Source organism: Amblyomma maculatum, unplaced genomic scaffold (genome assembly GCF_055883805.1).
Source record: "Amblyomma maculatum isolate TAMU_Amacu unplaced genomic scaffold, ASM5588380v1 scaffold_13, whole genome shotgun sequence".
Taxonomy (NCBI): Eukaryota; Metazoa; Arthropoda; class Arachnida; order Ixodida; family Ixodidae; genus Amblyomma; species Amblyomma maculatum.
In genome coordinates, this window is record NW_028146738.1 from 20,752,262 (window position 1) to 20,776,351 (window position 24,090).

Here is a 24,090-nt window from a genome sequence, read left to right on the forward strand (position 1 = left end):
GTATACCACTGCCAACGCGACTGGTTTACCTCCTATCGCTCCAGCTAGCCACATGTGCTCCTGGCACGACTGCCTGGTGCGACTCCACCTGCCAGGCTCCGCTCATAAACACCCTACTCCTCCCCCTTGGTGTTCCGACCCTTGGCGGTTACAGCCCTCCCACCCGTATCCATCGACTTGAGGGGGAGTCTCTACTTCCCGCAGATGCGTTTTTGCCACTGCGAAAACGACAATCTGGTGTTTTGCAAGTTCCGTGCTCAGCTCTGCCCATTTTTGCGCCCTCCGACCTCCTTGCATATCAGGAAGGCGATAGATAGATTCGTTGGCCTTCGCTGTTTGCGGTGTTTACCTCTTCGTGTGCGGGTTCCCATTCTTGAACTATGCTGTCCCTGGGGTTGACGCTTACCCACGCCTGGTTTTGGGGAGTCATTATCTTCCAGCCCATCTGAGTCCCCGCGCCTCCGGTAGTGAGTCAGTAACCCACCCCCGCCTGAAGCAGCAGTTTCGCCAGCGCCCTCACCATTTTCTGAGTGCGCTGATCGTCCGATCGCCCCACCCTCTCGTGGTGGGGCCCCCTGGGGATGCCTTTCGGTTTCGCTGCCCCTGCACCTTGCTGGGAACGGGCTTCTCGCTGGTTGCCGGTCCCCGACGGACGCCCTAAAAAAGCGCACGCTCGTCTGCCCAACTTTCTTCCTAACTGCCCTGCAGGCTCTCTCGCATACAGCCGTCTGCCGGCTCCTGTCTGTGTCACCTCTCCCCTGTGACGAATGAACTCTACTCGTGGTCCCAGTTCCTGGCATACACCCTCAATCAGTCCATTCGCCGTCCTGCATTTCTCTCGGACCTGTGTTTCCATTTCCCCGCCCTCTGGAAGCGCACAGATGGCATAGAAAAGATCGGGGAATTGTTCCTGCCCCTGCATCACCCATTTCTTCAGGGAGCCTACCACCTCCTCGGGCCTTGTTCACTCCTCTACGTCCTCCAGCCCAGTATGTATGATCACCAGACGTTGGTCATCCTGACGTACCTGCAGCTTCTCGTGTACCCGCTCCATAGTGTCCGCCAGTGTCGCTCTCGCCTTTGTGAAGAAAGACACTCGACTGCCCCTGTCCACAACGGTCAGGGCGCCCGTCTTTAGTCTAAACGCATTTTCGTCCCTGGCCACCAAAACCTTTCGGGGCTGTATGGCCCGTTTCTCGTTGGACGCTCCTAGCTTCTGCGGGCTCTCCTGCTGCTCACTGGGCTTCCCGCTCTCCAGTGTTCCCGTTTCCCTCTCGCGCATCTTCTTTTCAGTGTCCTTCATCTGATGTTTCTTCCTGTGTGGTTTCTCCTGATCCTCGTTGTTCGCCCTCCTGCCTACACTTCCGCCTCCGTCCTGAGAGCGAGGATCGCCGAACCCCTGCAAGGAGTCGTTCTCCACGGCGCACTGCACTTCGGAGTGCAGTTCGCTCCCCTCGCTGACCTTATTCGTCCTTAGTCCTCCCTGCTCGGGTTGTAGCCCTCCGATGGGTCCGCTGCCATCTGTATGCCTTTCACTCCTCTCTAGCGGCCCCGTCGCCGTCCGTTCTGGCTCATACGACCGGCCCGGAATCGCTTTGCCCAACTCCCCCGACACCTCGTCCAGCCTGCCGAGTGCTCTAAGGGTCCCTAGCCTCTGCAACTCTTCTCCCTGTTTGCTTACTCTCCTCAGCAGTTCCTGCACCTGCGCTTCCAAACTTTCGCGTCTGCCTATCTCTTGCTCCAGTTGGCGCCGTAGGTCCTCAACCCTCGACCTTTCCTCTGTGCCCGAGCCTTTCTCCGCTCTGGCCTCCATATTCTGTATACGCAGGGTCCACTCCTCCTTTTGCTGACTCAACTTGAGTGCTAACTCTCTCTCTATAACGTTCATCCTTGCACATCGTTTGCACACGTAGTGCGATGCGGCGTTAGCTTCTTCCAAATTTTTAAAGGGAGTGTCGTGAAGCTGCAGCCACATGTCGCAGCTCGTGCATGCGACCCAGTCATCGCCATCCTCCTCGCTCTCGGCATGCTGATTGCTCCGTGGCTTACCCATGCTGTGGCCCGGCTTGAAACTCCCGCGTTTCCGCTTGTCGTGACTCACTGCACTTTCACCACTTTCACCGCCTCACTGCTCTTTTCCGACAACTTAGCTTAGATTCATCATCACGCCATGAATAATCCTAGCGGGTGCCCGTCAGTGTTGCCAAATGTCGGTGAGCAAAAGTAGCTGGATGGCAACGTGAAAGCAGCTAAAAGTAGCTAAAAATTAGCAAGGAGCTAAAAGTAGCTAAATTTTTTCCCAATAATTTTTATTTTATATTTTGGATGTATATAGGCATTTATTGGTAGCCCTATTATTGTAAAAATTAAACACAGCTATCAAGACATGGTTTCCTGCAGGCGACTACGCATGAGTGCTAACGAATAACGAATGATTAATGTGCTCAGGTTTCGATTCCGATAATTTAGGCAGACCTAGTTTTCGCAAAGCGTTAAGGCTCGCGCTGCTTGCGCGCTAAGAAAAGACGAGCTGTGAATGCATCACTCCTCAATAAACATGCAGAGAATGGACTTTTATCTACTTTTTGCGCGTAGACAGAGGCCTATGAACAGAGAGTTATGATAGGTTTAATGACTGTCCAGGCGATATCTTCAGTCCGCGACTCGGCGTAACTCGGACCGGTGGGCCTCTTTGCCTCTTTCATCCGCTCAGCGCCGACCGCGCATGATCCGCAAAGAGAGTCTCGAATCAGACAGTCCATTCCAGGCGCCGTATGTTCGCCGCCCACCGATGAAACTAGGGTGTACGTGCAATTGTAGAGCTTTATAGCTTTAAAACTAGTGTTTCGTAGTTTTGGCTGGGCTCTTCTGTACTCTTCTTCTAAGTGATATTAAACGCGATTATTTAGGGCCGCGGGGTTTGCGGTAGCAATACATTTTTTTCCCTTCCGTGCTCTCTACTTAAGATCTCCAGTTTTCTCATCTCCCTTCTTTCTGTTTGGCTTAATTCTGTCGACTATTTACTCCTCCCTATAATATCCTCCTTCCCAAACTGTGGCTTCGCACGAAAGCCAGCACTGACGGCTATTTGTAAATCCCCACTGTTTCTGCTACGCAGTAAATCAGAGCGGTCCATAAGCATCTAAGTTACGGAATATCTCGCAGCAAAAACAACCCTCGGGTGAGCACTTATTGAAGACATAAACGTACGCAATGGCAGGTGTTTTTGTGTGCCAAGGACATAGACGGGTGTGGTTTGCTTTTCAAAAATTCAAGCGCGACCTCTGCCATCCTCATTTTGTCCAGCTCCCTGACGCTTAGCACCTGTACCCCTTAGCAGACGCTGCCACAGCGGCGGTAAGAATGGTCGAGGGTTAGCATCACTGCTCTAATTTATGCTGTGTTGTAGTGCCCTGCAAGTGAACAAACAGCTTGATACGGCGTTCATTGTAATTCGATTCGGCCTTCGGAACGAGAAAGCTATAAAACGAACTATGAACAGTGCCCGCATTGCTATGGTAAAAAGCAGCTTCATACAACTGACCAGTAGCGCAGTCAGGGGGAGGGCTTATATGGGGCTTCAGCCCCCCACGAAATGTTTCGTACTGTGATGCACCGCAGACCAAAACAACCACCAGAGCCGGAAATCAATCTAGACTTTGTCTCCAGTATGTCTTTTTCACGCTGAAAAAGAGATGGCGGGGATGAAAAAAGCGAAAGGTGCATTTAGTTTTCGGAAATCGTTCATCGAACCATACAAAGGAGACAAGCCATACTATCAGGCAAGCTGACAAAGCACGCCGAGATTAAATGCGTGGAGAAATAAAAAAAAATAGCTAGGAGGGAGCGTGACTCCACATGGGCAGCCTCCACGGGCCAAACTCGATCTTCTGACGCCGCTCTGTCTTCTCTCACTCGGTCCTCTTGTCCGCACTGAACCTCGGTGTTTTTAGCCGCTATGCATTCTCCGGTAGAAAGTATGTCGAAGTGGTCTGCTGAGAGTCCTCGTCTGTTCGTAACACTACAGTTTGTTAGAGTGCAGATTCTGCATTATAATCAAAGTTATAAAAACACTGGAGAGAGTTCGGGCAACCATTTCATCTGCGGGTCCGTCAGGAAGACTACGTATTCCAACTAATGTTATTTGTATGGCTGAAAAACTGCCTGTGATGAATTTCCAGTTCTGAATTTGCTAAATTAAGCAAATGATTTTCGTCTGAAGCAATACATGCGCAGAATATTCGATGGAACGAAAGCCCCGGACGGTACTATTCTTCCGTGCAATCATTGCATCCCGGCATGAAGAAATTATGGCGCCTTTGAGAGGTGACATGTTGGTGATAGGTATCTCGATAAGGAGGAGGCTGAGCACCAACGTCAGGTCCCCTCAAAAAAAGGTTCTGGCCACGCCACTGCAACTGACAGCTTATATTCACTGTGACAGTTCAGCTACCATAAGCCTAATAGGTATACCATCCACTAATCAAGTTCGTACAATGCGTCTACGTGCCCTACAAAGCGCAAGCGACGCTTAAAAATTATGTTTTTGAAGCTCACAGGTAAACTACCGACATATTCGGAGACGTGAACTCGGTTTCTAGCAAACTTCTTCCTAGAAAACGCAGAAGGTGGCTCATCAGATTTAACTACTTACAGTAAATAAACCTGCGTCTACAGCGACGCGCAACCGAAGTAAGAAGGCTGATAAGCTGAGTTATTATGCTTCTAAGCAAACCGGTTATGTCACTAGAAGGAAATGAAAAGTAGTTTCTTTATTGTTCTGCTTAAAGGAATATAGACACCTCATTTTTGGGTTCGTGTTTTATAATTTGTAATGATGCCTAGGACATTATTGTACACGGATAACCACGTCACGTTCGCCTACGACTGCTGAATAATTTATAATCGAATTTCGTTTCTCGCCTGTTTCGGTTTCAACAGCCGAGTGATGGCTGTGACGTCACAATTAAGTCTAAGTGGTCTAAGTCACGCGAGGGATGAAAATACGACGATATAATCCTTGCTATGTCAATTGAATTCGCTGCAATAATAAAACCAGCCTGCCTCAAGAACAGGAATAATTACAAGTGAAGAATGAGCGATTATATGGCTGTTTTTTTTTCGTGTCGCGTATGAAGGCATGATTGTGCCGTTACAGCCATCTCTTGGATAACGAAACCGAAACTGGTGAGAAAAGAAAATTCAGTTATAAATTATTTTGCGGTCGTAAGCGAAAACTGCGTGCGGATCGATATACAGTAATCACTTACGCATCATTAACAAGAAGAAAAATGTCATCAAAATTTGGTGTCTATAGCCCTTTAACATGTACATTGACCTTGACATACCACTGAAACGCAAAACGATTGGCGCAAGTGACTCATTACCAGAACAGAAGAATGGCTCTATTGTTGCCGTACGCCCTGACAGCGAGAACGCCGGGCGCATTTCACTTTTTAAGGGGGGGGGGGGGGGGCGGAAGCATCAGAAAAGAAACTCATCCCGACGTTGGTCCTGACGAAAGCCCGCATCTTAAATGAAAGTTTGTGCATTCCGTATCTGCAGAATCATGCACCCGCCCGGCTGGTATTGTGAGTAACGCTACTTTTATCACAGTATACCTTTTATAAAATGTGTTGGGTGATACACTATCAGAAAGAACCTGCAGCAGTTTTCCTGGTTTTGCAAGCAGCCTCTATGCCTCACTGCCCACGTTCTCACGAAGTGTAGAGGCTGGTGGAGCATTCGAGCGTCATTAATCCTCACTCGAGAAACACAAGCAAATTCCAACTGCTGCCTTCATTTGTTCCAGAGAAATAAACTCATTTCTGGAATGCGCAGGTTCTTGTAGGGTGGCTTGAATTTCCACTCGGGTAGACTGCTTTTGACAATCCATAGTCCAGTAAACTGGGCTCTGGGTGGATGACAGCTATAAAGAAAATGCCGCTGCTCGCACGTCTGCTCAAAAGAAAAAAAAAAGAAAAAAAGGTCAAATGGACTCATGTACGCACCTACTTTTTAGCTTGATCCTAGCGATAAGAAACGTACAAGCTACGATTTAAAATGCTGCCTTTCAGATAAGCTGCTTTCTGCCAGCCGCCAGCACTGCGCCTGACACTCGGCATCGCCGCCTACGACAACAACAGTGCCGCGTCTCGCAATGTTTCCCCCACTGGTCAAGAATAACTTGTAGTTGAAGCCGAAAAAGCTAAAAGGTCCAGCTAGTCATGTACGCGTACATTTCAGTTGCGCCAGAAATTACTTAAGTACCCTGGTTCTGACGCATGCGGGTTATGGCTCTAACGTCCATAAATGTAATATTTTAGCGGCCTCAGTCTTCGCCACTCATGACGCCCGGAGTTCATTGAAGATTTTCAATGGCTTTGTCTGGGATACTTAATGGTGACGGGCAACTAAGGCAAGTGTGCGCACATACGGCTATGTCCGTAAGTTACTACACCATGGGCTTCGCAAATGGTCGGCGGGGCATTATTTCTGCAGCGAGCCGATATATGGTCATACTTACCGTCGAAGGAATGCTATCTCACCCGGCCTGACGTAAGATCGCGGCAACATATATGACGATAATAGTGACCCCTTAAGTTTCAGTTCGTGTACCATGCCATCGACGGTCGCTACCCGCCGTGTATTTGAAATCGCGCCCGCTAAGCGACACTTAACGTTGCAGCCGTTCAAAATAAGCGACAACCTAATACAGAACAGGCTGAGGAAAGGGTCAGAACAAAAGCTGCCACGAGCGTTTTATTCCTTACAAAGTTCAAGAATGAAATTTAACCATTTGTAACACTTTTTTGTTCGGTTTCCTTGAAACCATGTAAGAAAAAAAAGAAGTCATCGCACATCAGAAACTCGAAGATACGACACCACTTCCTTCAAACAGTACTTGTTCAGCTTGTCAAACGTTGCCACTTGCTGGCTCCTTTTACCTTGTGACTGAACGCACACGATTTCCTCTTTAACTACCCCCGCAATCCGGAAGTAGTTGTCCTCAACGAAGCTTTCGGCCTCCCTTATCAACGCCAGTGTCGACGGATGACCACTGCTTGCTCCAGCCTTGCCCAGTTCTCGATGAAAGAATGCGCTTCCTTTGAATAGTTCAAACGCTTCGGCTCCGAACTTGCTAACTGTGTGGGCCAAAACAAACTCAATGGCTTGCATCATCGAGTACATGTTGTGGCGGAGACGTCTCCTGATTTTAAGCCCCGCGCTGCTGGAAGCGGTGTAGCCCAACTCAATCGTCTGGATCACAGGATTGTTCTCAATCCCCGCACTGAGAACACTGAGGCACGCCTCATCAGTGGACGGCCGCCCAAACTCCATGCAGGAGAGCGTCCTGTTTACCTCCAGAGCGGCGGCGATGGCTGTGCAGGCGATCATGTTGAGAGATCTACTCTGGGCACTGAGCCGCCAGATGCTCTTATTCTTGACTAGGCCATCGAACATGCGGCAGAGGCATATGGGGCTCACCATCTGGACGATAGTCACCGTCCTGATGGTCGTGGTCACTTCGAAGAGGCGCGCCAACGTGGCGCCATCCTCGATGCTGAGCGAGCAGTCGAATTCAACCTCCTGGATGGACTGGTTTGTATGTAGCGCAGCGCACAGCGCATCGATGTCGCGGTCGTACAAGCAGACTGACAGGGACTGGAGCGTTTGGTCCACACGAGCGAAAAGGTTAGCTGCACAGTCTCCAGATAGTAGCAGAGTGAGAGTTTCACCCCTCGGAGGGCCGTGTTGAATCCAATGGTGTTTATGAAGACATCCACAGACCTGCTGTCGTAATCGTACTCCATCATTGCGCTGACTCGTTGCAGAGTCTTGTTGTTTACCAGCACTTTAGCCAATGCGGCAACCCCGTTCTCGCGAAATTCGTTGTCAAAGAGCGACAAAACTTTGAGTGTTCTGTTGCGAAGTAGGGACTCGGCAACGGTAACAATTCCGTGGTCTGAGATACCATTACCGCACACATGTAGCTCTTCGAGCTTGCTGTTCACGGCTAGCATCTCGGCGACCGCATACGCTCCTTCGGCGCCCATGGCGTTGTTTCGCAGGTCCAGAACCATGAGCGAGTTATTTATCTTCAATGCGTCGGCCAATGCCCGCGTTCCTGTTGGTCCAATGCAGTTGCTCGCAAAACACAAGGCAATCAGCGTGGTATTCTGCTCGAGTGCGGATGCTATAGCCATCACTGCTTCGTCCCGTAGTTTCGCCCTCTGTACAGTCGCCGACCTCAGGGTCTTGTTCTGCTGAAGAAGCTTTGCAAACTGCTGCGCCCCGCGTATGCCCACCGTGTTCATCTCCAGCTTCAACTCCACCGTATTGCTGGACTCGAGTGCCTTGAACAACGCGACGATATCAGCCGCTTCCCAGACGGCCATAGACGTCCGACGGTCGACCGACGGACGTCCGTTTTCGGACCTTCGGACATCCGACGGAAGTCCGGTTATGTTCGATATACGTACAGCGGACGTCCGTCGGACTATCGTTCGTGGATCCGGATCGCGTCCCACGGACGTCCGACGGGCAGCCGGAGGCGGACATTCGGACGTTTCCTGGAACATGCTTGCAGGGCCCGCTATTCGTGTAAAAACTTGCCAATAACATTCGTGTAAAGCTCAGCAAGCATGTGCCATGGAAATTTCAGTCACATACTAGTGCTCAATGCCTTTGTCGTGAGAGTAAAGCAGACAATAGAATATGCAACAGGTTCAAGTTTCCTGTTGTCTGCTTTACTTTCACACACAAAGCACTGAACAGTAGTGTGCAATTAAAACTTCCATCAAAGAGGCACATATGCTAGCTGAGCTTTACACAAATGCACCATTCCTGAAAACATGCTAAGTGCATAGGCATACCAGCATGCGAAGTTGTAAAAAAAGCATTTTTTTTGCCTTTATTGCAAAAACTGCATGCATAAATAGTCTACACTAAAAAAATATCGATGTTAAGGAATGGCATGGTAAAATGCAGGCCAACTGGAGTATTAAAAATCTACTTGAATAATTTTTTTTAATTATCCTTGGCCGTGACAGCTCTTCCCTTGGGGAGGTGGTGGAGGAAAAGGTATTTATTGAAACCTAATATTTCGGAATTAGCGAGGAGATGATCGAGTTCTCTGTGGGCGGCCTCCGCAGGCCGGGATTCCAGGAGCAGTTACTATCCTGTGCATTTACTCGATCAGCTGTTGCTGGTCTTTCAGGCCTAAGATGGAAAGAGCAGGTTGGGCTCCTCCTGCAATAGAAGGGAAAATGAAATTCACGTTATCTGTGCTGAACTTTGATTACACATCTCCAAGGGCAACTGCCAGTTTCTCTCAATTGCTTTTTCCAGATGGCACTGTACGCATGCATCTCCATTCAGAACTGTCACGTACTATATAGAAAGGTCATATAACTGCAGCAAAACCCATGCAGAATAACAAAAGACACAAACGTAGTTTGACCAGAACCTGGCATTCAGTATTTTAATGTTTTTATGTTGACTCTTTGAACATGCCACTCTGACCAAACATGGCATGTTATGCTTGCTGCTATGCGCCCTCAGCAATGCCCAAGTCATGGAGTGCACATGCAGAGAAACTAAGCATAAAGGATGCTGTATATGAACATAAAGCACAGCCAGAGCATTGCAGTATTACACAGGTACGCATTGGCGGCAGAAACCTGCATTTTGAGCGGTTTAACAGGCAGATTTCTAAACTCATTGTTCCTGCTCTAAAAAGAAGTGATCAATAATAACATCATTTAAAATTGTTACCTTTTTGTTCTGTAAACTGCACATTTCGCTGGTTTCCACGTACCCTCTACTGAAGACATTCCCTGGGCGTGTCGGGGGTATATCGACATCAACATCTAGGCTACAAGCGTCTAGAAAGCGTCTCCATAGAGCAGCTGCGACGAAGTAACTTATCTGATAACATGCAAGCTGCTGCAGCAGAATAAAGATAGACATTTGACATGTGGCTAAAGCCCAATGTGGAAGCATAGCCCGCCGCAGTGATTGCACAGTGTTCATGCTTCTACAAGAGTTAAAAGTAAAGTTCTTTGTTTACCCACAGCGCTATATGTGACATTACAATAGCAAGGCTTATAGTTACACAAAACACAAAAAGCTGACAACCACAAGCTCCTGATGTATTACCGGCAGCATGCAGCATGGATGTTAGTTACTGAAATATGGTTGCATAATTCTGGCAACCAGCTGTGCATGTATGTCATGGATTTCTCAACTACGCACAACAAATTACAAAAAAAAAAAATGGTATTTATAAATGCAGCCAGCTGCTCACAAGAAACACTGTAGCTTTTTTATGGGGAAGGTAGTGGGCGCCAAAGAAACTGCCCCTGTAAAGGCACCTAATTTGCCCCTATGTAATATCGGGGACAAGTGTGTGGACTACACAAACTGCAATCAAAGCACATAACTTTCACATCGACCAGGAAACTCGGACCATACTTGTCGATGCGAAAGTTGAACGTTAGTTCTTTCATGTGTGCAAGAGAAATAAGGTCACAATTCGTTTACATCGCGATTCTAGTCCAAAATCTACAGACATACTGTCCAGACTTTCGCCCCCGCAGTATAAGCCACCACTTGGGTAAGAGATTAGTAAAAGAAGTGTATAAAAGACATTAGTGCTGTTGGACAGCCATAGCTATAAAAATGGCATTGACATTGGAGTACTACCTTAAGGCGGGGCCTAGGGCATTACAAAAGCAAGAGTCAGTGTCCGCTGGTCCTCATTTGAACGAACAAAAAGAGGGGGGGGGGGAAGAAATCTACCTCAATTACATGTTTTGAGTGACACCAAGCCGCAGTTAGTATTAAACATATCACACAGTTTTGTGGAGGATTTGGGAGCGCTTTGCAGCTTTCTTACAGGATTGGACAAAAGAGCTCACCATCTTCAGAAAGGCACGTTATATAGAAATGAAAATAGTGAATTTACTGCATCTGGCCACAACAACTTGCACACGGAGAGGAAGATGAACTGAAAATTTTATACATGAATGTACATATTTACAACAGGTGAAATAATGACCATGATCTATGCCGAAGAGTAAAGAGATCAAAATCTAGCTCAGAACGAGTTCTCCAGGCCGCGGGGCCGTTTCATTAACTTCGGGACTCCGCCCACATTTCTTCTCCCCGATGACAACGAACTCACACATGACTGGCTAACAAACATTTTGGCATGTCTTTCCACTTTCATCAGTTCTTCACCCTCTCCCTAATACAAGCAATGCAAAAGGGACAACAAATTCGTTTCACAACAAATGGAATTTAGAGAATGGACCTCGAAATGATTGGCTCACTAGGTCACATGCCAAACTCTCTCCCCTAGGAAAAAAAAAAAAAAAAAAAAAAAAAAATTAGAACCCATCAAAACGATGTCCCACGTGCGCAACCATTGCCCAAAGCTTGCATCCTTGGCGGATCCTTTTACAGGGCAATTATTGCAATTATTGGCGTCCGAGTCAGCACCATTGCGGACCACATCAGAAGAGTCAACCCACATCCTCCCGCTCCGCATCATACCGTCACTGTTACACACTTGCCCTTTTTCAACGCCGCTATCTCCCACCATTGTTGACATCCAGGGTTGGAATCCTCAACGAGACCCCACTCAGCGCGCCTGCACTGAATAATTGTCACTTTTATGGGCTCCCCAACAAGAGGGCCTTACAACCTGACAGTGTTTTTTCTTTGAACGATAAGCAGTTCTTCCAAAAGAGGTGCTCGTTTCAAAGCTGTGCTGCCTCCGGGTGATGGGTCCAGTCAGCGTACTAAGGACCCCTTAGTACGCTTAGTACTAAGGACCCCTTAGTTGTATACTGTTCGTAAAGCTCCTTAAATAAAAATGAGCCCCCTACATGACACAGCAAGGAGAACAAACTGCCTGTCCCCGCGTCTTCGAGTGCGACAGCAAAGTCCTCGGAAGAGGGGACTCCTTTCCCTCTCTGCCTACGTTTCCGTTAAGCACTGTAGCTGCCTCTCTGTGCGCGTCTCTCCGCCTCCTGTCCGAGGGCAAGTGGGAGACGGCCGCAGCTGGGCATTGAACAGGTGACCCAAAAAGAGCAGACTAATAATGGTGCCTAGCATACCCACCGATCCCTTACAGAAATCATTAAAGAAATGAAAGCAACACATCAGATAACGCTACAATGTTTCTAAGTGCAAAGTCGACAACTCCAAGTCATATAAATATATGTACATCTCCACACATTAACTAGACAGAAACAGTGCAGAGTAAACTAATAATTCAGTGTCTAGCAACACTATTAAAAGGGGATAAAGGCCACGGGGGGCTACGATTATTAGTACCGTTTTGCCTTTAAACTACAATAACATACTTGTTGCAAGCTTAAAATCAAAGATTCACACCTGTCCCACCCACAGCAATGGAACACACATCTGACTCAAGTCTGCAGAGAAAGAGCAAGCTAGACTATTGCAGACGCACCCTTGGTTATTTTTCTGGCATTTCTGAGGGTGAAGAATCTGACTTGTCAGTAGCATGTATATGAATAAGAATCCTATGACAGTAAATGCTTCAGATTTTCTGGAGTGGCTTTTCTTTGCTGACCGCATATGAGGTGAGCTATAATTTATCCAACTTGGCCTAGGTTTATTCTATGAATAACAAAGCTATAGCAGGTACACAGTCATCCACTCAGGCTGAACATGCGAGTGCGTGGCATGCACTTTTTGAGATGCCACTGCATCCATCGCAGCTGCACACCGTAGCGAAGAGGCAGACAGCGTGAAGTACCAGCCTCTAGTCCCTCTACCACTACTGGGGTCCCAAACTAGGGACCCCTTGTTTTTGTCAGGACAGGCCCCCTCAGGGTCAGCTAGTGAGTAACCTCCTGTATTTGTATCTGATGGCAATGTTTTCCACCACCACCCACAATACGCAGCTGCGCATCATAGCAGATGTGAAGCAACAGCTCCTGGTCCTTCTATGCATAAGCCACTTTGCCTTGATGCATGCCTGCGCACCATAGTAAAGAGGCAGACGACATGACGCAGCAGCTCATGGTACCTTTACACATGAGCCCCCCATTGTACTTCGATACGCACCATAGCAAACATACACACTACGCCACACAGCTGCTCCTGGTCCCTCTATGCATAAGCCATTTTGCCTCAATACGCACCTGCGTACCTGAGCGAAGAGGCAGACGTGAAGCTGCAGCTCCTGGGCCCTCCATGCACAAGCCACTTAGCATCAATGCACGGCTGTGCACTGTAGTAAAGAGGCGAAGGACGTTAAGCAGCAGCTCCTGGTCCCTCTACACATCAGCCATTTTGCCTCGATGCGCATCTGCACACCGTAACAAACAGCCAGATGTGACAAAGAAGCTCCTGGTTTCTCTACACATAAACCACTTTGCCTCAATGCACGTCTGCACACCGGAGCAAAGAGGCAGATGACGTGAAGCTGGAGCGGCTGGTCCCTCTACGCACAAGCCACTTAGCCTTGATGCATGGCTGTGACGGATGCATTGCTATTTTGCAAACTGCATGCCACACATTCCCATTCAAGCTAAGAGTGGACGACTGTGTCCAATGACAAAAAGTAACATGGTGGACAATGTAAAAAGAATTTGCTGCATAGGGTTTGTTGAAACCAGTTCTACATCCTACATGTAAACAAGCTAAAACCTTAATGTCGAAGGGATGTCCTGTGTGTTTAAAATCATCACGCTCAAACAACTTCAACACTGACAATCATGATTCAATATTAATAATATAGATAATGATACAATACTCACTTTTAGCCATACCAAAGAAATGAGAATGCAAAGGGATGTTGCTGTTATTCCCCCGTGGATGACAGTTTTCCATGTTCAAAGTGCTGCTTCCTGTTGGCCTACGAAATCGGCTACAGCAAATGGCATCTGAAAAATTTTTGGAAGCCTCATGCTAGTCTTCAACGAGAAAAGCATTGCCATACAGAAGCAGAACACAAATACTTTTACAACACACTAAAAGCACCAACTGCGGTGCTGTTTTTAGGATGACTAGGTAGAGGTTTTGCTCTAGCAAGCCAAATGTTAGCCTTCAATAAGGAAAGCATTCCCATACAGAAACAGAACACAAGAACTTTTACAACACATTAAAAGCATCAATTGCACAAATGCTTGTAAGATGACCAGGTACAGGTTTCTGCTATAGCCCACATCATGTGACCAGCGGTTATCAGAAGCCTTGTATGTGAGCATGATGCCCTAGATTCAATTTACGGCTACCACTGTATTAACAAGCATGGGTTTAAAGCTACTTTAATATGATAATCTAAGAACATGGTAAGAACTTTCAGTGCGAGACATAAGCTCAGTATCATGCACTATAAGGTGCTGCATGGCTCTAGTGTAGCTTTGGCATTATCTCGCTGTCAATATTGCAGCGAAGTTCTGAGGAGCCTTTGAATATCTGTAAGGACAAAGCAACAACAATTTTGTTTTCATCTCATTTTTGCTGAACTGCTGTTTTTTTTTTTTTTTTTTTTTTTTTTTTTTTTTTTTGAGCCCGCGGCTTGCATGGGTATGCCTGTTTTGCATAAAAGAAGGCGTTGCAGGCACCAGAGCTCACAGCCTAACTGTATCGCGGCGGCGGTATGTTAAATTCGTGCCAGAACAGCGCAGAACAACGGGTCAAGAAAAAGACAAGTGCTGACTTTTTTTTTTCTCTAATCTCCTTGTCCGGTTGTTCTGCGCGGTTCGGTCCCACATGCATAACCAACATGCGCAAGGTGCTGTCCTGGTTTGTCAAAGCTGAAGGAGAGTACTAAACATTTAGTTATTTAGTACCTACAGCCGTTCCTTCTAGAAACTGTAGTTGCCGTAAAGCTCGAGAGAGAAAGATCAGCGGCTGTCCATTAAAAAAAAAAAAAAAAAAAAAAAAAAAAAAAAAAAAAAAAAAAAAAAAAAACTGGCGACGTTTTCACAAGTGTAAGCATGTCGCACGATAGGCTCGAGGAGTGCAAAAGTTTTCTCGTATAGTTTTTACAACTCAGCACATTGCGCATGGTTAACAAATTAACTCCTTTAAAGTTCGGGCAGGCACTCCTTTATCAGAGACAGAGAAGTTGCGCGGCTTACTGGCGCAGTGTCCAGTAATGCCGAAAAGATGGCCCTCAGACTTGAGGCTGCACTTTAGTTAGTCGGCGCGGAGCCATCCTGTCAGTCTCGCCTAAAACACTCGACCGTTCGGCTGCTGTACAGAGCTGTTTCCTTACCCAAAAGCTCACCACTATCGGTGCATCGAAAAGTTCCACTAAAGAAACAAAAGTTCGGTGAAATACTTACTTTGGAATCGGCGGGTGAACAAAGTGTGCCAGCCGCACCAAGCCACAGCAAAAACAATGCTAGCAGTGCATTACAGCCGTAGGTATTTGTAACTGCGCAGAAAGCAGAACACGGAAACGTGAAGCCATCTTCCATGACTAAACTTCAACTTGTCAGGTGGATTGGATTGGCTCATTTCGGATTTTTTTGAGGATAGGTTCGGTTTCGTTCTTTTTGAGCTTGCTGCTTGCTGCGTCTATTCAGCCACTGATTAAAATTTCACCGAAGCATCATGATAGAAACATGTTTAATGGTCATTTAACTTTTAATCAAAAATTTTTGATGGAAGAATTCAACGATGAAACATGCGGAAAATAAAAAAAACTGTTTAATGGAAACGCTTTCTATCGCATCGATTCGCTCTGGCATCATATAATGCAGACTTGACGGCATTACTGATTTATACGCAGTTCAGACGAGCACGACGACTACAAACTATATCATAGCTGTGTAAAAGCAAATCCAGTGGCGGACGTACGGCGGCTGTCCGCTGGGCGAACGGATTCGACCATCCGCTTTCGTACGTACGCCGGAATTCCGGCGGACGTCCGAAATCGGCCGCCGAGTTGCGGCCGAGTTCGGCTGTCCGTCGGACGTCAGTGGCCGTCTGGGTTTGAGGCCGACATTTACCAAGAACAGTTCCTTCAGCGACACCGCCGACTCGACGTAATTTGACAGCGTTGTCACGTCACATTTGCGCAGTTCAAGGTTGGAGACATGCATCGTGGCCAACTGTCCGCGCGCCATGGCCTCGAGGAGGCCGTATGCCTCGTTCTTTGCCATCCTGTTTCCATCCAAGTGAAACTGCCCAAGCGCGGCGTTGGGTACCAGGCGATCTAACATACTAGGTTCGAGAGCAAACAGGCGGCCTGAGTAGCCGCAGTGCACGTAGTCAATGCATCGGTGAATCTCGAGCAGCTCTCCCAAAAGTGTGGCGCATACATGTCCGTATTTGGTGAGGTTCGGGTAGCTGCGAGGCGCGAACGTGAAGACGGACAGCTTACCGGGCCGGTTTTGGCGGAGCTCAATGCCGATGCTCTCAAAAAAGCGGTTCCATACGCTGGCTCTCATGATAAGCCAGCAGCCGTGTTGTCGCTTCAAGGGTCCTGCACCTTCCATGGCCTCCGAGAAGTCTGTGTCCGAGCATGGTTTCCTTACGTCCAGATCGAAGCGCCTAAAGTACGTCTTTAGGCCTTGCACAGTAGTCGGCCTCATCATATCCGGGTCGGCATTATGCTTCTGGGGCCTTCTGCGTTTCATGTTGGCCGAGAATTGTACTTTGGGGCTATTACGCGTCGACGAGCCCGAGATGACCGGTCGTCGGCAGCAGCGAACCTGTCTTGAAACGAAGCTGGCGTTGTTCTCGGGTGCACACGTGCGGCGGAGTGATGGAGTCCGAACGTAAAACGCGTGCTAGCGGGTGCCCGCGTCTTGAAGCGCAGCGCCAACGTTGTCCTCTTTCAGAACACGGACGTGACTCTCGGTTGAAGCATCTCTCGCTGCCCCGCACAAAGTAAACGCTACTGTGGCGCCGAAAAGCGCAGTGCACCGACGATAACCTCAGGTGAGTCGTCGTTTTGCTCTTCGATCAGTTCAACCCCGTGACAACCGCGCGCGTGACTAGCGAAAAAAAAAAGAAAAAAAATAATACTAGCGGGACCAGAAGCGGCTGAGCTGTACACCAGCATATAACCAGAGGTAGGGCGGCCAATCACTCAGATTAAGAAATTATACTACTAGAAATAAAAAGTATCAATCAACATAAAAAGAATAGACATTTTGATAACTTCGCTGGTGAATGAGGTAAAGTATTTTATAATGACATTCTTTGTTTTTAATCTTGCAACACTCTTATCGCGCCCCCTTGATGTTGCATCGGTCCTGACGGAACTTTTCAAGCCTCTTTAGGCTCTTGCGAATTGGCAACCAGCGGTAACCAAGGCAACGGAGATGACGAAGCACGAAGCAGTTTCTTATCGCTGTCTGCTGCTCATCTGCTGTGGTGTGGGCCTTGGTGCGCCCGGGAAAGCGTATAAATTTAGTTCGCAAGTCTGGAAATGTCCCTTTTGCGAAGAATTCGACTTTCTTGCTGGTCGCTGCTCTGTCGCCGTTTGGTGAGATTTGATATCCCCCTGCAGCATTGTTTTTTTTTTTTTCGTCCCCTTCGTCGTGCGGCACTGCGAAGTCTTTTTGCGCTTAGCGTTTTATTGTAAGATGAGCTCGCACAAAGTGAGGAGGCGATGCTCTGTGGCACATTGCGACAGCGTGGACTCAACCGTCGGTGTCTTATTACACCGCTCCCCAGCTGACTTTCACCGGTGAGCAGATCTGGAGGTTGCACACAGAGTTAATGTATGCTCTAATGCACCTGTGTAAATCGCGTTTGTTGATGCTAAAGCTATGTGAACTGGTGCAACCTTGAAATTTCCTTGAAAACTGCTGTATACTTTCTGCCGAAGAATTTAAATGTGAAGAGTAATCCCAGTGTTCTATGCTCCACGTGTGTTTTGATGCACCTACTTTCCTGACATTTTTATTTCAATTGCAGTTGTCATAGCTTTGTTTCCTGTACATGCATGTATCTTATCGGGTGATGTTTTATGGCAGGCACTTCAAGCCTTTTCCATGCCTCTGCTGTGATCATTTAGATTAGCCCGCGTAAACAGCGCTACTGTTTGTGCTGTCTGCGACATTCTTTTTATTGTTGTGCTTTATTGCTGTATTTGCTTGGTTGATGCAATAAATCATGAATATGAAAACCATAATTGATCACTTGATACACTATTGCGAACTGGGCACGACTGCCCGGTTGCACCAGAGTTTCTGGATGACACCTTACTGTGTTGAAGGACAATGTACATGGCCAAAGTACTTGCATGACTTGCAGCAGTATTTGCATTATTACTTTGCATGCTTGGTCTATGTTTGGAAGTGTTGCTGCCTTTTTATGCCGCCACCTTTGCCAACCAGTTTCATTGTGCTGGAACAACTGCTTATAAACAAGGGCGTAAGCAACGGAAACTGAAGTTCTTTTAGATGGCAAAAGTTGGCGCGCGCTGAAAGGCAACAACGTTCAAAAAATACAGGCTCGTCAATGCAACGCGGCGGTTTTTTTTTTTTTAACTTGTTTATAATTCGCGCCAAAGTGAACATATACGTAACGTCATTCGACGTCATGGCCCCCCAATTTTCATTGCTCGCTGGAGCCCATGAGCCGCCATGTTTTGTACCTATGGGCGTCTATGGAGCCTTCGCTATTTGCCTGAACAGTGTACGAGATAGCGCTTTAACATCGCCGTTTTGCTTTCTGGGGAAAGGAAGGCGCAGTGTCCGTTTCGCTTCTTGCGCGACACCTGCACATACAATTAACACCATCGGAAGTATTGTTATAATACATCTGTTATAATACAGCCATGTTATAATACAGCCGGTAGTCACCGGTTTATATCAGCAATGCATCTTGTTATCGTTCAGGGGGATAAAGTTTTCGTGCTGCTGGCTGAAAGGCATGTTGCGACGTGCCCGCAGCCAAAGGTCTAGCTGGAAGTGCAACACTAGAATGTTTCCAGCTCGTGTATCGTCCACGTGAGCAAAGTGCATAAGACCATATTACGATATTACCGCGTTGACGTCACTCTTGCCATACATTTGGGGACCTTAGGAACAATAAGGCCTGACGAAATGGAATCGTTTCTGTAGTGACTAGTCTACCTCGATGGCCAACAGTATTAAATTATGACTGGATTTCCGCCCAATGAGTCCAAGACTTTCCCATGTCGGAGTTATTTAAGTACTATTGTCTCAGTCACTTCTTGCAACTCAGCTACACAATATGTTTCGACGCAAGCAACAAGATACGAACGCTAAACCGCGATTTCTGCATAGCAGGACGCCCAAGCGCATATTGCTCGCGCTAAGTGAAGAGAACAAATCCGTAGACATTTTAATCCTCATCCTTTGTCAGAGGCTGGTTCCCCCTCCTCTACGTCCCTGCCGTACACAGAATCATCGTCGGAGCGGCGAGTGAAAATAACTTTGTTTACATTAAGCTACAAAGATGCGGCAATGAAACGTTTGTCCAATTACTTCAGGCGACGAAATTTTGAAGACGATTGCCATGGAAGCCGGTCCAATCCCGTAAGGAAACTTTCTCGGGTACATTCTGCACTGCATGAATTCCCGTCGTGTCTGGCCTCTTATTGTGGAGCCCTCCGAATGGCGCGGCACATTTACAATCCTTATTTCTGACTGAATTTCTGAACGGCCATTGACTGGATATCTTAAGGAACAGAGTCGGCAAGGAGGGACGAGATTCACTCGAGGCTCACTCACGGTGGCGGGATTAAGGTGCAGGTTATGTTCCACCAAGAAAGTCGAGCACCAAGCCGGGGCCGGTGCTTCAGCGTCACATTCGAAAAGGGCATAAGATTGCCAGCACCACTCACTGGTTTCTAATGGGTCCAAGGGGCGTTGTGTTCAGTTATTCTGGGACCAAAAACTTGAGCAAAGGCTATCAGAAACCGCAGACTCAAAGACAAAGGTATAAAAATGTTACCTGTCTCCCTAAAACGGAACACATTACGTGCTCTGTTCCTTAATCATTGCATAGGGTATTCTCGAATTACTACCATTAACGTTGGTTCCGCGTGTCTATGGGCAATAACGACAACTATATTCACCACAGAAGGAGATCAAAATATTTGCTACCTGCTACTTGATATTCCAGGAGAAGTTATCTTTGTCGGTGGACATATATCCTTGTTAGACCAGCGGCCCGCTTCTACAGAAGGACCTTGTATACCACTGTAAAAAAATTCTTCTGAAAAATACAGAGCTGTCCTGCCAGAAATGTTCGGTTTTGCTATGTTTTCTGTTTTTAATTTTTCTGTGATTTTAAAGTTTTCTGTTTCCAACTGATAGAAAATTTTTGTAAAATAACAGAAATGTTCTGTTATGCGGCGTTTTCTGCTTTTGCTTCTGCCGCAGTTAAACGAATGATGCATATATATATATATATATATATATATATATATATATATATATATATATATATATATATATATATATATATATATATATATACTCGTGTTTCATTTCACATGTTTTTCTGCCTATAAAACCACTAAATTGTGGTAAGCGCCAATTTCTTCAATGAACACCATTTTTAAAAGCCTTACTCACTCCATCTCTCGGCGCTGGCAATACTCGATGGCCCCCATAAAGTTCGCCATATTAGGTATAGTACTGCGTTGGTAATACTATAGTGCGTAGCACTTTTACTATTGTAATGCAGGTGTGCGCCTTACACTTCCATGCATCCTAGTCTGGAGCGGACCTCATCGTGCACCGGTCCCCAGACCGGAAAGGTGCCCAACATCCCACTAAAAGTGCCGTGTCCACGTCTCGAATGAGTATCAGCACAATTCTCTGGCTGCACCTCGGGTCTCTCGACAGAAGATGGCCTGCCAGCGATGAACTCCCCAGATGAGAAAAAAACTGAGCCGGGAGGCATGCCTTACTCGTAATATGAAGCATCTGCAGCCAGCTGTCAAGAAGAACAAATGCAGTGTAAATTTCTATAACCCGCATGAAATGATGGAGAAGCTAAAAGAGGATTGTCCGAAAAACTGTCACACTGATATTTCGGACCTTATGAGGTGCTCCGTCGTGAAACTGGGGTTCTCGGCCGTGGCCGTTGACAACCACGGAGTGACATTGTGAATGTAATGCGACTTAAGCCGCACTTTTCGCATGACAGCAATGACGCTCCACTTTAAACTGTGTTCGGGCTCTTCGTTTTATTTTATTTTTGTTTTTTTACCATTTTCTTCGTGCTTTTCCTCTTCATGAATTTGATGCCGTGGTATTCCTATTCCCCTTTAATTTATTTTTTCGTCTATATCTGCTTTGAACATACCCTCTCCCAGGGATAATGCTCTTCTTTTTCGGTGGACTAAAGCCACGGACCTGGCACGACCAACCTGAGCGCTATGCCGTGATGAGGACGAAGTGGTCGCGCTCGAGTGAGATGTGCTAGAGCTGGCTCTGGTCTGGGCGATTAAACCTCGGCCGTTCTGCGCTTCGTCTGGTCTGTGACAATATAAACTGTTTACTTAACCTTCCTTTACTTTTTAACTTTCCTTTGTGGTTATGGCGGTTGTCTCCCTTTTTATATACAGCGTAGCAAAGCACTTCATTTTTTCTACATTTATTTGCTGAGACGATGTTTTTATATAATATTGAAACGCCACCATAATATAATTTATGAAAGACCAACCAGCTTTCCGATATAAATTTTTGATATTTGATATTTCGTCCTCACCGCCGATTAAGAAAATTTGAAAACGGCGCTCGCCTTTAATGTCGACATAATTCAACTTTTCAGTATAACATTACATCCTCAAAATAACAATTAAAGTAGTTGATTAGTTTATGACACTGAATTATACGTCGAATAATCAAGCTTTATTAAGTGCATGGTGTCCGTTTTGCTGTATAACCCACCTTCACAAAACAGCGCTGACGTACTTAGCGTGTTTTTTTTTTTTAAAACACAAGTTTGTAAACTGTTTATAAATACCCCTCGGTATATAATATATTCGGTTACAAGAAGTGTCTATGTCTTTGTTGCGAATTGCGACAGCGTCAATGAACTGCCGCCTCTTGTAGGTGTTGCTTTGGATCCAGCTCGGAGCGCTTATAATGTTTTGTTTTGTCTTTTTCCTTGTCCTGTGAGGATATATTTCTGATTAAGATTTATGCATCAGTACTAGCGGTGTTATCACCGTGACACGTGCTGCTATTTCGAGACGACATTCGTTGATTCGACTGATCGACGTTTCCAAGAATTGGAACTTTAGATCCATGCTTGAACACTGACTGCTGGAGTCAGCTGGAAATCCTTGACACAAAGTCCGAATGCTCGCAAGAAGAAATTTAATGCCCGCGGATGTTTAAGACTCGGCGTCAGCGGACTGAAGTGATGTCATCCGCTCTTTCAGTCACACCTTTTGATACACTTGTATAGCATTTGCCTCATGTAGCCGATCCGCGTTTCAGTCTTACAAACTTACCCTGGATGCTCGGACCTTCAGGACTGAATTATGGCTAGAACAAACAGATCTTACCCCGGAGGTCAGATTTGGTGTCAGATATGTGATTTTTCCTCCACTACTGCCTCCCCCATATCTAAGCCACTGAGCCATCCGGATTATTTCATAAAGATTAAATCAATCAAATAAAACAACATCAACTTCGTAAATTTGTGAAATTGGCATGTTTTCGTTGTGTACTGGTAGCTTCAGAATATTCAGAAATTGCTAAACATAGGTGCGAAATAAAATAAAAAAAAGATATTGCCATGAACAGGCTCAGCCACGGTGGATATAATTCATTTAAAATTGTCTGATTACACAAGGAATTAATTAAGATTATTTAGGATCATAAATATTTTTTTAACTATTTGGGTGGTTAGTGACAATATGAGAAATTCGAAACCATACGCCAGACGATGCTGTTTCAGTTTTGAAACGGTGGAAAACTCATTTTCTAAGCCCTTCGCGACGGTATCCGATGCTTTTTCCTGCACAAAGCCGAAATGGTCAAAACTGAGCGTATAAGACGCACAGGCAGCTCGCACCGGAAACGGCGCATTCGCAGATGAAGTTTGGCCGTGTGGACGGTGCTCAGTTCAAACTGAGCCCACTATTGTGCCCAAGGACACTACTTTGGTTCTCTGCCTGTTGCAAGGAAAAGAGCACTCATCAAGCAACTGCGGGGTCTTTATTTTTTGGAGCGATGGATCGAAAGAATTAAAGTGAATGACACGACATAGTAGAGGTGGTGGTGGTGAAAATTCGTTTAATAAAAATAGAGAGTTACATGAAGGTTGCTCTGGGGTTAGACTTAGTGCCCTTCTTCTCACAAACACTAGGTGGAGTCCCTAGTACGGGACCCCAGCAGACCCCAGTGGCTTCCGCTGCCGCCATTGGTCGTTTGACCAAGGCCTTTTGGGCTTTCAGGTCGGAGCAGGCGAGTATGGTCGCCTCCCAGTCCTTCCGGGTGGTGTTTGGTGCAAAGGCAGGGTTGGAGGGGCACGCCCACACCACGTGGAAAAGGTCCGAGGACATTTCCCCGCAGTGAGGACACTCCTCGGAGAAGGCTTTGTCAAAGTGTTTAAGTGACGCCGGGCACATCATGGTATTCGTAACCCAGACGGCCACTGACGTCCGACGGACAACCGAACTCGGCCGCAACTCGGCGGCCGATTTCGGACGTCCGCCGGAATTCCGGCGTACGTACGAAAGCGGATGGTCGAATCCGTTCGCCCAGCGGACAGCCGCCGTACGTCCGCCACTGGATTTGCTTTTACACAGCTATGATATAGTTTGTAGTCGTCGTGCTCGTCTGAACTGCGTATAAATCAGTAATGCCGTCAAGTCTGCATTATATGATGCCAGAGCGAATCGATGCGATAGAAAGCGTTTCCATTAAACAGTTTTTTTTATTTTCCGCATGTTTCATCGTTGAATTCTTCCATCAAAAATTTTTGATTAAAAGTTAAATGACCATTAAACATGTTTCTATCATGATGCTTCGGTGAAATTTTAATCAGTGGCTGAATAGACGCAGCAAGCAGCAAGCTCAAAAAGAACGAAACCGAACCTATCCTCAAAAAAATCCGAAATGAGCCAATCCAATCCACCTGACAAGTTGA

General features: G+C 46.6%; 1 long non-coding RNA gene across 2 annotated transcripts; it reads right to left on the reverse strand.

Moving 5' to 3' along the window:
• Positions 1-9,070: 9,070 nt before the first annotated feature.
• On the reverse strand, positions 9,071-15,479 carry LOC146172320 (uncharacterized). Of its 2 annotated transcripts, none has more exons than XR_014702552.1 (3): positions 15,336-15,479; positions 13,800-13,925; positions 9,071-9,252 (listed from the first exon to the last, which is right to left on the reverse strand). It is a non-coding gene; the product is annotated as an uncharacterized LOC146172320 (long non-coding RNA). The 2 variants fall into 2 exon arrangements; XR_014702551.1 differs by lacking the exon at positions 9,071-9,252 and adding an exon at positions 11,066-13,348.
• Positions 15,480-24,090: the final 8,611 nt, after the last annotated feature.